We start from the raw sequence: 14,569 nt of genomic DNA on the forward strand, positions 1-14,569 counted from the left end.
GGTCCTTTATGCCGAATGCATCATGAATGCATTTATTATCGTTGTCATTTTGCAAGTAATTTTTCAACACTTCTCTCTTCCCTGTACTGACAGTGAATATCCTGGCATGGCTCTAAATTTTAGATCTGACATTTTCAGTTGGGTAATTTCTTGGTGTTTTTGTAGTAAATTCGTCCACACAGTCTTGCTGTTTAGCAGGTGCCACGTTCGCTCTCTGATTTTTGTTCCCAAGGACCCCTGACAGGCCAGAACGTGCGTGGGTTCATTTAGTCATAAGCGCACGCCTGCCGATAGCTTCAGTGCTGTCTCTGGCCGTTTTCTTGTTGGTTCCACTGCCCATTAAGTTTTCTCAGGCTGTAATGTATCGGGCCTTTCCAGACTTATCACAGAACTATGGACAAGTGGGAGCTAATCCAGAATTGTATCCTGTGCAGTTGGCGCATATATCATTGCCCTTTGGGGATTTAGATGGTTTGAAGTTCACGTGAATGTGGCAAACTGCGGCCATCGGCAGTGCTACATAACCAGAAACACTGACTTTGCTGGGAATCTGACGCCATCTTGTGGACGCGAGGTAACCTTTCTGATGGCTTTGATCTAGTACCCAGTTTGTCCACACGATAGCGCCCTTTGCAAAGTAACAGCGGACCAGAAGTCGCTCCCCAATTTCCAGTAGCCTTACCATCTGATTCCTCCATTTTGAGTAACTAATATAAGAGTGTTGAGCACCTTTTATTATTAGACATCTGAATAACTTTAACGAGTACTCTAATGGGATTTTCAGGCCCCATTCGGTTTTTCTTTGGTTGTTAAAGGTCTTAATGAGGCTGTTTACTGCTACGCGGAGTGTATTACCCATTTACGGTGTTCCTCTAAATATGTGTATTCCTGCAGACCATAAACAATGACTGGAAATTCACTAGTACTTAATGCTCCACAGTTTGGATTACTGATTGGTCGTCTGTTTCCCTGCAGAAATTATCATCTCCAGTTTTATGCTCTAGTGATGACAATAATGGGGCATTGTGATTGTCACCTTTCGTAGGTTTACATATATATTATTGGTAGTGTGATCTTGTTTATAGCTCACTTTACTTTTGCGAGATGTAAACTTATAATCTTGCCAACACCCTTAAAACTCCGAGAAAACATGATCCAGATTTTGCATAGTTTAATGGACAAAAAAGGAAACGATGGAAAATCCAGCGTCACTCATTTTACCCTAAAATACAGTGCCTTTTCGACATGTTAGGTTTACCACTTGCATCAGAAATCTGATCGTAGGGGGATTTATATTAACGTTACAATCCGATAGCACTAAAGAAGCCCAAAATATTTTAGTCTTGATAAAGGCTGTTTAATCGCTTCTAATATTGTTAATGTTACGTCTACGTTCTCTGAGGTGAGTGGCATCTTTAAAGCAGATCAGTGTGATTATGTTGCAGTAGCTATTCTCATGTAAGTTTAAGCGTCTGCCACCGAATTTCTGCAGGATTTTTGTGTCCTTCATTGTCAGAAAGTATTTCAAGGTTTGTCGCCGCCTTGTGGACATAATAGTTTTCTTTCGATATTCTGTAGTACCACGTTAGTCCACAACGCGGAGCCCTCTCGAAACGATGTTAGAGCGCTCGCATCACAGATCTGGTTTGATAGAGTATTAAAATGGGAACCTGATGACTCTGCTAGTGAGCCAAAAATATATTCGAGGAATTTCGAGGACGCTCGTTTCATTTCTTGATGTCGTGCAATTACAGGTTCGAACTCAAAAAGTTTGGCGTCGCTGTTTGTGTGCACTATAGCGTCCTGCTGATGTGCGATTTGTATAATTTGATATCCCTGCTTTTTAGCTTCATCATTCTGGTTTAACAGTAGCAATTTTTAAATTTCACTAGCAAAGTATGCAGACGATTTCTTTACATCAGACGCCGAAGATGCTTTGTTTCTGCTAAAACCAGTTGATCTCATGGGAGAGCATTACTCCGTATATGAAAAATGTCTAAGGGAGTATATTGTTAAAGGTTTAATGGACTATTCCAACATTTCCAAATACTGTTATTTCCTATATTTTATTGTACTTTTGGTGCAGTAACTTTGGCTGATTTTCGTTGACTGTAACATTGCCCCAGTGAGCATGTGACATGTTTCCAAGAGCTGTGTCCTCTTGTGGGCTCGATCCCTTTATCATTATGAAATGTCCTTTGTCTCTTGTTTTAGCCTCTCTTATAAAGTCCGTTTTGTCTGATACAAGTATTGCTACCCTAGCTTTTTTTCCCCCTTCATTTCCATTTACATGAAATGTCTTTTTCCATCCCTTTGTCTGTCCTTTCTCTCTGAAGCGAGTCTCTTGAAGGCAGCAGATATATGTAAGGGTCTTGTTTTCTTACCCATTCAGCCAGCCTATGACTTTTGATCTGACACTTAATGTATTTATTTATATTTCAAGTAATCGAGGATAGATATGTAACAATGGCCATTTTATTATTCATATTTTTGATCTTTTTGGTTCTCCATCTCTAAAGAAGTCTCTCATATTTCTTGTGATAATGGCTTGGTGGTGGCGAACTCCTTTAGCTGTTTCTTGTAATTCTTTCTGTTCCTGTGAGATTGACAATGTCCACCTGCTTATTCCTGATCATATTTATTTGCGTTCTCTCTCTTCATGGTCAGTCTAGTTACAGGTTTGTCTTTTTTTATTGCCTCAAAGAACCAAATTTAGTTTCCTTGATTTTGTTTTCTATTCTTCCATTTATTTCCATTCTAATTTCTATTATTGCCTTCTTCCTGATTTATTTGGGTTTAGTTTGCTCTTTTTTAATTTCTTAAGGTGGAGAGTTTGCTCATTTATTGGAGATCTTCGTTTTTAGTGTAGGTGATTACAGCCACAGTTGTCTAAGTACTGTGTCGTTGCATCACCGAAGTTTTATATGTTCTGTTTTCATTTTCTTTCAGAGTATTTTCTAATTCTCTTTGTGATTTCTTCCTTCGCCCATCGGTTATTTAGGAATTTGTGGTTTAATTTCCACATATTTCTGAATTCCCCAGATTTCATTCTGTTACGGGTTTTCATTTCATTTCACTGAGGGGGAGCATATACTTTGTATTTCAATTTTTAAAAGTTTATTGAGACTCGTTTTATGTCTAAGCACGTGGTCTATCCTGGAGAATGTTCCATGTCCATTTGAGAATAATGTGCCTTCTGTAGTTGTGTGGATGTTCTACAGATGCTTAATAGGTCAAATGGTTTGCCGAGTTGTTCAAGCCTTCTATTTCCTTGTCGATCTTCTGCCTACTTAGTTGTTCTGTTATTGAAAGTGTGGTATTGATGTCTCCAGCTATTGTTTCTGAATTGTCTATTTTTTCTTCTGTTTATAATGCTTATAGCTTCCTGATGGATTGATCTTGATTACAATAAAAGATCCCTTTTTGTCTCTAGTAACAACCTTTTTAATTGTTTTTCATTGGTACAGCTAGTCTCTCTCTCTTGATTGTTGTCTTCACTGGTATTATCTTTTTCTGACCTTTTACTTGCAGCCTTTTTGTGTCTTCGAATCTAAACTGTGCGCCTTGTAGATGGCATGTGAACGGGTTGTATTTTTTAAATGTTTCGCCAAACTCTTCCTTTTGATTGGATTTTTAAAAACTTCTGTTTAATGTAATTATTCGTAAGGTAAATTGCATCCTTATACACTGTAAGCGTATAACACAGTTTTCTAGTTATTTTATGCAATTGTCTTTAAGTCAGAAATGAGAAGTATTACAAATAAAAATAGAATTGTTGTCCTTTATATTTACTTATGCAGCTACTTTTATTGGTGTTCTTTTTCATGTACGTGTGTGAGTTTCTGTCTAGCGTCCTTTTATTTCTGCCTAAAGGACTCCGTTTTGTATCTCTCGTAGGGCATGTCTGCTAACACTGAGTTCTTTTGCTTTTTGTTTATCTGGAAATGTCATAATTTGTCCTTCATTTATCAAGGATTGTTTTGCTGGAAACGGAATTCTCAGTTACATTCTTTTTTCTTCAGTAGTTTGACTATATCATATCACTATTTTCTGGTCTCTGGTTTATGAGAAGCCAGTTTTAACTTATTGAGGATCCGTTCTACATGGTAAGTTGTTTTTCTCTTGCTACATTCGAGATCATGAAGTCAGTTTGATGATTTGACTATCGTGAGTCTAGATTTGAATTTCTTTGACTTTACCCTTTTTGGCATACATTTATCTCCTTGCATGTATAGATTAACATTTTTTTCACCACTTTTGTTAAGTTTTTGGCCATTATTTACTTGTATATTTTTTATACCCGCTTCTCTCTTTTGTTTGTCTCCAATTATATTTGTCGTCTTTACTGCGAGTTATTCTTTTTCATTATCTTATAAGAGAACTTCAGGCTATCTATGGTATTGGCTGAATCTCATAAGTAGTGTTGTTTTGTTATTTATGAAATATCTTTTATTTAAAAATTTTTTTTGACCCAGTAGCTATTTACTGTGATGTTTCATGTTGAGGATTTCTGGTTTGAACTACTTTTTCTTTAAAAAAAAATATGGTGTATTGCATTGTGATTAGACAGTGTGGTTCCTGCCCTTTTCGATATGCTTAGTTTTTAATAACTAGTAGGGCAAGTCCCTTATTCTGATTTTTAAAAATTTCTTTATTTTCATGTACTTATTCTTCCAGGAGACCTTTTATACAACTTGTCAAGTTCTCACTACAGATATCATTGGAATTGCGATTGGAATGGCATTGAACGTATTGGTTACCTTTTGGAGAATGGTCGTCTTTTTAACCTTCTCATACACCAACGTGGTACGTTTCTCCTTTTATTCAGGTCTTCGGTGTTGTCTCTCCGTGCGTGTATTCTGCTGATTATCTTCCATATTTCTTTCCTCTTTTCTGAAAGAAACAGGCAGATGTCTTAGGAACTGAGATTCTGGTGGGAAAATTACAGATGTCATCTGTATAGACTTTTCAGTATAGATCGTGATATAAAATGTGTTTTTAGATATGATGTGTCTACGGCCACGCCCCCCTGAACAAGCCCGATCCCATCCGATCTCGGAAGCTAAGCAGGGTCGGGCCTGGTTAGTACTTGGATGGGAGACCGCCTTGGAAGACCAGGTGCTGTAGGCGTAAAACCTAAATTAAAAATAAGAGATTGTAAGCTGACTAGGTCCTTGCAATCTGTGAGGTCAACCAAGGGATGCCCCGCCTAAAAAAAAAATAAATTTAAATAAATAAATAATAGAAACGATGTTATTATTTTTGCCACATGGCCCTAGGAGCCTGCACCATTTAGAATGTTCCATATCCCTGTTTTTTATATGTGCAGAAGCGATCGCTAGCGTGGGGAAACCATGCACTAAGCTGCTTGTGCTTAGTGCTGTCGGCATCCCTTGGACACTCCCCTTTCCCCCTTAGAGGTGCTTCCTCCCTCTTGCCAGCTTCTGCCGACTCAGTGCCGATCGTTCACAGGACATGTAGCCGCCGGAGACCTTCGAACCCTCCAGTACGAAAGCTAACTGGTTGTGTTCTCACTACGAAAGCTTAAAATCAGAGAGGTAAGAATACTGTTCCACTCGATGGTTTTATTTGCATTTTAAGAGCAACTCTCTGAGACGGAGCCAGAGGAGACCATCCAGGATACAGAGAGTGATCTGAACTTCGATCCTATGAGAAGCATCATAGGAATTAGAGCTGTTTGGATTGTGGGAGACGACCCCTAAAATGGAGAGTTTGGTGGTCTTTTCAGATTCCTTATGGAGACAGGAATAGTTGGGTTTTGCTCTTTTCGAAGGCAGTTCTAGTTAATGGAGGAATAAATACTCTTGGGAGTGATGCCTAGTGGCTCGTATGACCACTTGGGATGGAATCTGAGAACGTCCGTGCATGGAGTGAGAGGGTTACATGAACTCGAAGGTCACATTGATTCTTGAAGTTCTGTCTCAAGCAGGGCAGATGAAACTGACTTTTATTGTGCACCTACTCCACACGTTCCAACGTAATCGTCACCACAACCCTCTGAGGCATCCCAGAGAGGTAGAAAAAGTTTGCTAAGGTCGCTCATCTAATCAATGGCACAGCATACTTTAACCTCTCTCCTCCCGTACATCTTAATTTGCAGTAGTAAGTCCTCAAGTTCGTATAGCATTTGGCCATTTAGAAGCTTTTCGCAAACCTGGTTTTACTTGCTCCTTATAAAAATCTGGTGAAATTGGATAGGTTCCACATGTCTGTTTTATAGGAGAAAAAGACATAGGCTCATAAATCCTTGAGTTTCTCTGGCGTAAAAGGAATCATTCGATATAACCCCCATATTCTGCAGTTGGGGGAACTGAGTACCAGAATTAAAAATCAGGATACTTTATAGGCATTATTTGATTTGTGTTGGGAGGAGGTGAAGTTCAGACTAGATGATTTCATGGGTTACAGGAGGGTTTTGGTGCTTTTATCCGTCCTTTAGTAAACACGTGATCGATGCCAGCTCGCCACATCAGATTAAGTGGCATTTTAACAAACATCGATCAAAGGCACTAAAGGTTTGAGGAGGACGTTTCAGGCTTTAGGTAGCAGGTTGTGGAAGATATCTGGGGTCATGCCGTCCTCCTTGGTGGCCTTGCGAGCATTTAAAGTATTTCCTGCTCCAGGTTCAAGGGTTACTTGGGAAGCAGGCCACCAGAGAACCGGCTGTCATAAGCTGCCTCAGCCCCTGCCCACAGCTCTGGGAGCCACCATTCACGCCCAGGTCTGTGACAAAGGCTCAGAGCGATGGCTCTCTTGCTAATGGTATACAGGTTGTAGCTAGAGAACCTCAAGGGTGGAAGGACCTTAAAAAGTCTCATAGTCAGAATTGCTTATTTCAGTTTAACCCTAATTCAGGTCCTTTTATAATATAGTCAACGAATAGCCTGTGGGTGACTGCGTTCAGCGATGGGGCCACTCATCTGTGAGGCACGGTGTCCTTTCTGTGGAGACCTCTCTGCGATGTTGAGCTGAAGTACAGTTCTGTACAGCTTCAGCTCATTGTGCCCCAACTCAAGAATATTGCTTTATTTTTCTGTCTCCTGCGCCTTCAGCTGCTTCTCTCTGCTGCCTTTTCAGCTGCCTGGCACGGTGCTGGGTGACGGGGACGCGGAGATGAATGAGACACGGTCCCTGCCCTCCAGGACCGCTCGGTCTAGTGGGAGTTCGACACGGGCACAGGTAATTACGACAGTGTGCCGCGCTCTCCATTGGAGGTACGTACAAGGAACTAGTGGGGGTTCGGAAGAGGAACCGTTCGACTGAGTCTGGAGGTGCTAGAGGTGCGGGGAACTGGGGCTTAAGTTGACTCTTAAGTAAAGGTTGATCAGACGGAAAGCGGAAAAGGACAGTCTAAGACCAGGCGTGGACACGGGACAGAGGATGAGTTGGGGGAAGCGTGCGCGGTCCCTGAAACGCACGCCAGGAATCGGGCCTAACACAGTGTGCCACGAAGTCTGGGTAAGGCGGGGATGCTCCTGCGTCGCTCTGGCAGCAGCATCAAGCACGTTCTGGGAGATTTTCACATCTGGACTGGGGGAGCAGTTAGAAAGATGCTGTAAGAGTTACAGTGATAGATGGTCTACGGCCAAAAGGAGCGGGAGCGGAGATGGGGCAGCCTTTCAAATCGGGGGTCACGAAAACGCAGACATAGTAGACCATGGGGAAATTAAGGTGGTGAGGAGGGGAAGTCGGGGCTTCCAGCCTCTGGGAAATGAGCTTCCCCCCCGCCGCCACCCCTGGCCTTGACAAAAATCTCGCGCCCTTCAGATGGGTGCTGCTGCTGTGGGAGCCTTCTCTACCGGGGCCGCACAGGTTTTTAGTTTCCTTTGAAATGTTGATGCTCAGGAAGACACGTGAACAGCTTCAGAGCGCTTACAGTGTCATTAAGTTCCTGGTCCTTCTCATTGGTGGCAGGGCTACCATCACTACACATGCCAACCAAAGCGTTTTTTTTTTTAAACACATGTAGGGGCTTTTCTATCTAAAACCCACCCAGGGAAGAAACGGCCTTAGTTGTCATTCTCAATTGCTTTCTTTTGCTTACGGATTTAAAAACACTTATGGTTACGTCTTCAAGTAAAGAATATATTAATTAAAAATCTGAACTTATGAAATGTTTTCTTCTATTCTGAAAGCCATACAGTGTATTTTGGAGAATTCCCCACTTCAGACTCAGAGCAGCAATGCTGGGGATTCAGAGGGTGGCTTCCTGTGGCCAGACCGCCTCACGGGAGATTGTAGTTAAGTAGGCCTCATGCAGTTTCAGTCGCAACAGGCAGGGTTGGGAGAGGAAGTCCTGAGCGGGACAGCAAAGCAGCACAGTGAGAATCGGCCTTGGCACTAGATAGTCTGGGCCCAGAGCTGCTGACACTTGCCAACGTGGCCTTCAGCACAGCTTTTCACCTGAGACTGTTTCCCTAATGTGAAATAGGGATGATATCTTTTTGCGATGATTTTGGTGAAGGAGGAAATGTAAGGCTTTAAAGGCTTAGAACAGGTCTGGAATATGTTAAATGCTGTGTCACCTGTAGTTGCTGCTGCTGCTGTTGGCCGTGAGAAGGATGAAGACAGTTAACTACAGGGATGCTTGTGGTGTTTCATGTCAGTGAGGATGTTGGGGTTAGGGGGAGAGAGAAACCAGTCTCAAGGTCGTCGACGGCATGCTAGCGTAAGGTCTCTCCACCCTTCTCTCTCTGCCGAAGTTTGGGAAAGCCGATGAATGCTGTCCTCTCTGATCACTAACGTGCTGCCTTTGTTCTTATTTCCAAATAGAAAGGTGTTGAAAAGTCGTTACACCTGAACACAGGTGATCTTAAAAACAGATGCTTTGGAATTGGTCAAAACTGGATTTGAAAGCTGACTCCACTACTACCTGTGTGATCTGAGGCATGTCACTTAACCTCACTGAACCTCAGTTTCTTCTTCACCTAATCTAATAATTGATTTGCAGGCTTTCCATGAGGACGTTTGTGAAGGGTATGCCATAAACACGCTATATATCGCAGCTGTTATTGTTAGTTCTTGGGACACTCACTGCGTGACAAACAGCAGGCCCTGGTGGCTGGGAGGATTTCATGGACCCAACAGCGACCTGGACTTGTGCTGTCCTGAAGAAGTCCTGCTCGGATGGATATAATACAACCTGCTAAGTGTCCCAGCACTTAGCAGGTTGTATTATCATTGTCCGTGTCTACGGCTGTCGTCTGCCAGACTCCAAATTCCTTACGGGCCGGGACAGTGCCCGCTCATCTGTGTATTCGCGGTGCCTAATCCAGTGCACATTGTAGGCCTCATTAAATGTTTGTTGAATGAAAAAATGAATCATCAACAGACATTAATTGGGCGCCTGCTCTGTGATCTCCATGGGCTGAACTTCTCCTGGCCGCTCACCTGCGACGTCCAAGCTGTCTACGACATGCTTTCTGCTGAGGCTCAGTGCTACCTGCTCACTCTGTCGCTGAGGACTTGCCCGTGTAGCGCAAGGGTAGTGGATATGCTTAATCTCGATGCCATCTACACCTGACGGCGCTGCCCGCAGCGCCACAGGAAACGGCTTCGCAAGCCAGGCCTCAGCTCAGTGGGAAAGGGCGTCGTAGCTACCCAGCGACGTTTGCTTAGGGGGGGGAGCAGGGGGACCCGTGACACAAGTACCACACGTGTCACACGTGAAATACTGCGGCTGCTATGCCTGCACGTTAGCCACGGCTACTTGCAGATGTTGCATGGCTGCCATGGCAGCTGCCTGCTGCCCCTCAGGTCAGCCGCCCCCTCACCTACCCTGGCGGGCCGGCCCCCGCTGTGTGTCCACCACTGAACAGGTTGTCGTTTTCTTTTCCTTACCGTCCTTAATCATTATTGCCCCATGAGAAGCCTCCTTTCGGTAAGATGTGACAACCAGAACACAAGTGAAAGCGTTGTCGGGGCCCTGCGGTGAGTCCCGTGCGCTCTGCTCGAACGTGGAGAACACAGTGTGCTCGCAGGCTGCGGCGGGGACTGAGCAGTGAGCCCTGTAGATGTGGGGACAGATGACCGCGGACGGGATGAGATCCTGACAGGTGATGCAGGTAGGGGTGGGAGGGTGAAAGGGCTCCAGCCCCGGCCCCGGCCCCCGGAGCGTGGAGACAGGTGGGTGGTGCACAGGAACATGGCCAGGGATGGGTTATGGAGGCAAAGCAGTGTTTCTAAGGAATGTCCAAAATACATGGCCCGAAGGCGGGAGTGGGGCCGGGAACCAGAGCGCTTACAGCATGTCAGTTTCAAACGACTAGAAACTCGGGAAGGGTTCCTGGGGCGGCATTACGAGGAACGTTTGGTTGCCCAGGACTGACCTTGACTGAAGGGCGGAAAGCTAGCAAGAGAGGAGTTGCGGAGAAAGGGATTTGAGAATCCAGACTGGACAGAGAAGTTGGGTCAGAAGTGAGCTGAGAGGCTGCAAAGAGGCCTTGGCGTCATGGCGATGCGTATAGAGTACTTGGGAAACTGGACCCGTAGTCAGTGGGTTTTGGAATAAGATTTACGAACTGCAGTGGTTAAGACACCTGTGAAGCTAGGATGGCAGATGGTCCACTTACACGGATACTTAGCGAGTCAGGATCATAGCATCTAGGCTGGGGATGAACACTGTGGGCCGCATCCAACAGGCGTCGGTGACTGAGGAATGACGGGGACGTTGGCACGTGGCAGGTGGGGAATGTAGCAAAGCAGCACCACGCACCTCAGACTGGGGATTATTAGGAGATGTGAAAACTGCTCTGCATGTTGCAGGGCGGTCTGGCTGGCAGGGCGCCCAGCTAACATGATCCCCTGCACATCGAGTGCTTTATGCCCGGCACCTTGCTGCCTGCTACCCATGTGCGCATTTGGGGTCTCTAACCTTTCAGGTGTGAGGACGAGCAGCAGTTCCAGGCCAGGCCAGCTAGGGGCGCTGGCGGTCCTTAGCACGGGGGGAACCCTACGGCCGTCTCCTGACTCTGAAAGAGCAGCAGACTGGTCAGCTTGAGGTGGCTAAGATTTCTTTAGGATCAGAAGTTTTCCTTTCCAGTGACCTAACTTCTTTACGTGGTACAAGCGCTTGTCGGCCGCGTCCCCTACCATACTTTGGCTCCTAGGCCTGACTCGAATCTGAGCTAGCTCTACCCTTTGAAAAAACTCGGGACAGTCCTTTAAAAACGTGCTGACACAGCCCTGTCATCTAATTGAGCTTTGAGAGAAAGGGGAGGCCACAGAAAGCTCAGGGCAATGGGGGATCACGAAGCTGCCCATGAGCCATCCCGAGGTCAGTGGCCACAGTGGAGATGGCCCGTGCTGCTGGGAGAAGGGCCGGAAGGTGACGCAGGCCGGTGGCCCCGCCGACGCTGCGTACCCCCGTTTGCCTTCACGTTGCAGTCTTCCCGTGAGCCGCTCAGGCTGAGGCACCGTGTCAGCTGCTGGAGGACTCCACGTGACAAGACGACCAGCGTCTTGCGTCACCGTCACACAGCATGTGACAGAACGCTCGCTCTCCCGAGACTGCGTGCGCAGCCCTCGGCACGCCCTCCCCTCCCCACTGTGCTGTTGACTTCCTGCAACCCGCAGCCCACGTGTCCCGCAGAAATGAACCCCTCTAAAACACAGCGTCCCCTCTAAATCACGGCGTCGCGCTCGCCGTCAGGCCTCCAGTACTTCAGAGTTGTGGGGTCTCTGATGCTGGAACACAGGCCACCGCAGGCGAGTCTGGGTTTCAGCAACCAAGGACCCCAGCGTCACAGAGGGCAGGCAGTCGGCTGATGGGAAAGTGACCTCCGTCCCTGCGCCTGTCCTTTTTCCTTCAGCCCCACGACTCGGATACCACCGATGAAAGCGAGTCGTGATTTTCTCGTCCCCCTGGCACTGGTTGGGCCACTGCTATGCCGCGGGGAGTCAGTCTCTTTCCTCAGTACCTCTCCCCTTCTCCTGAGACCGAGACAGCGCGGATGCTGAGGGCGGGACAGCCCTGTTAGGCAGGCCCTGCTCCTGCCGTCCCAGCTGATGGTGAAATGCGAGGAGGGCCTGCCCCCCACCCACTGAGCCCTCTGACTGGGTCATCAGAGATGAACACTTCGGACGCATGATTGATATATAGCTATGGATGATATGCAGCTACAGAAAGCTTGCGGGTCAATAGCGAATGACAGTAGGGGGCAGGGTGACGGTTTCCCTTTGGGGGGATGGGCAGCACGGGGCGTGGAGGAAGCGGAGGGTCTGCACCTTTCAGCTGTTCCCAGTGATCCCTTCGGGCACCCTCAGTCACGCGTCCTGTGCCTTAGGCCGTCCTGTGCCTTAGGCCGGGCCTCGCCTGTCCTTTCTGCAGACCCCTTCTAGGGCGCACCTGACTCCGATGGCTTCGGCCCGCTTTTGCTTCCCTTCCCTTCCCCAGGCCCCCTGTAACAGCGCCCACGCGGGCAGAGCTCTGCTGTGCACGAAGCCTCAGTGAGTGCTGGGACCGACACCCACGTGTCTCTCTGGCGTGCGGAGGAGCGGAGGGCAGGGAGGCGGGAGAGGGAGGCTGTGAAGTCCCATAACGGAGTAATGAGCGCTTGACATTTGAGTGGATACGGCGCTCACGTGAATAAAGGACACGAACCTGAGAAGTAGCATCTGTGACACGGGAGGGCAGGAGGGGAGAAAAGGGAGGGCGGCCACAAAACCCCGTGCCTCAGTGCAGGAGGCACCGAGTGTCGCTTCAGAAACCCATAACTTTTGAAGGTGGGTTGACGGGAAGTTGCGCTTCCGTCGCTACTTGTCGGAATCACTGTCCTCGGGTCGTGCCACCTTCGTGGAGGTTTCCCTTGACCCCTGTTGAGAAACAGCACAGAACAAGGGTTGCAACTTAGAACTCTGGTTCGATCGCAGGGTGTTACAGGAGTAATACCTCATTTTTAAAGGTAGGATCGGTGGGCCCGAGGCAGTGGCGCGATGGCTCCAGACAGCCCCGGTCACCAGATGCGGCATAAGGAAACGCACAGTGAGCGCTCAGTCCTTGAACTTACTGTCATTCCCCAGAGCAGGACCGAATGACCAAAACCAAAAGAAGAGCTGCTTTGGGGAAGGGTTTGAAAAGATCCTTTCATCGAAGAAGGGAAATGTCCAGTTACGTCAGTTGGGCTTTAAAGACACCTGTTCCCCACATGGCTCATGGACATTGACACCAGCGTCAGCTTGTGGCCCGCTAGGCCACCCGGAGGCCTCGTGATCTTGGAGAGGGTGCTGCCACTCTCTCCCCCTTTAGCAGGTGTTCATCTTCAGTGAGTCCAGTACCTGAAGGAGCAAGAGGACAAGCACCCAGGTGACAGCAGTGTGGCCTTCTGAGTACACACAGCAACTGAAACGATTATAGGTTTACCTGGGTCGTGCTGGGCTTGTTTTTCCAAAATAAAATTTTTCTTAATGATAAAAAGATCATTGTTAAAAAATAAAAAAGGTATCAATTAAAAAGAATGCCTGCAGTTACATAATCCAAAAAAATAAGTCAACATTTGAGTTTATTTCCTTTTGCTCTTAAAAAAAAAAAAAACATATACCATAATTTAAAACCAAAACTGGCATCACATTGTGTATGTTCTCTAACTTTTCTCATTTGAAAATAAAAAGGCATCTGGCCATATCATTAGCATTCTTTGAGAACACAGTATTAAATGTTAATAATATTTCACATGGAGCTAACAATCTATAAGATCCCAAGCTGCTAGACATTTTTGATATCACGTTTTTAAAATTAAAATTAATGAAGATCATTGTACATTAATTTCTATGTGTATCTTTCTCCATAAAAAAATGTCTAGAATTGGAATTACTGAGTTTGAAAGAGAACAGCATTCCTGGGGCACCTGAAAGGTGTTGAATTGTCCTCAATATATTCGTAGAAATTATATTTCTATCAGTTGTGTACATATAAATGTGCATATTTCTTTACACATTCATCAAAATAGGGCTTCTCTATAAATCTCTGTTCATTTGATAAGCAAAAATGTACATGTTTTAGATTCTTCTAATTTATATACAAAAAATTTACTTTATGGTATATAGTTCTGTGAGTTTTGACCAGTATAAAGTCATGTATCCAGAGTCTAAGGGTAGATCTGAAAGATCATTCATGATCCTTGCACTGTAAACTCCTCCCCTTAAATGTGGATAGAACCTGTGTCTTCTAATAAATAAGATATGGCAAATGTGGTGGGATGTCAGTTCCATGAAAATGTTACACATATTATGCATTCACATAAAATACCCTCAAATTATAAAGAAAACATTAATTAATAGAAACCTATGGAGAAATTGAAAAATCGACCAAAAGAGAATTCAACAGGTCTTTTCAAATGGGAAATCACATATAAATCAGGAAATTTAAAACTTCCAAGCCTCACCAAATAGAAATGGAAATATACTCTTCTGCTTTGAAGAATTACAGAAAACATGGTTCATTTATAGCAGACTTAGAACAGGTACAAGAATTGATCTGTCATTACACTATAAAAAAAATTAAAGAATTGGTATCGTAGGAGTCAGGAAGTCTTACACTACAATTAAGTTA

At 45.5% G+C, this 14,569-nt stretch overlaps 1 long non-coding RNA gene and 1 other non-coding gene across 9 annotated transcripts in view; both read left to right on the top strand.

Annotated features, from left to right (window-relative positions):
• The window catches only part of LOC105305068, a 64,390-nt gene that overhangs the window by 15,024 nt on the left and 34,797 nt on the right, over positions 1 to 14,569 (top strand). For 4 of the 8 annotated variants that reach the window (XR_002777076.1, XR_002777073.1, XR_002777074.1 and 1 more), the window contains 3 exons: positions 4,678 to 4,806; positions 5,419 to 5,558; positions 7,099 to 14,211. This is a non-coding gene — a long non-coding RNA (uncharacterized LOC105305068). Of the gene's footprint in view, positions 1 to 4,677; positions 4,807 to 5,329; positions 5,559 to 7,098; positions 14,212 to 14,569 lie in introns of those variants that run through there. The other 4 variants (XR_002777079.1, XR_002777078.1, XR_002777077.1 and 1 more) reach the window with 3 other exon arrangements.
• LOC111731316 lies at positions 5,012 to 5,130 on the top strand. Its single transcript, XR_002777080.1, has one exon. It is a non-coding gene; the product is annotated as a 5S ribosomal RNA (ribosomal RNA).

This window comes from Pteropus vampyrus, unplaced genomic scaffold (genome assembly GCF_000151845.1).
Source record: "Pteropus vampyrus isolate Shadow unplaced genomic scaffold, Pvam_2.0 Scaffold361, whole genome shotgun sequence".
Lineage (NCBI taxonomy): Eukaryota > Metazoa > Chordata > Mammalia > Chiroptera > Pteropodidae > Pteropus > Pteropus vampyrus.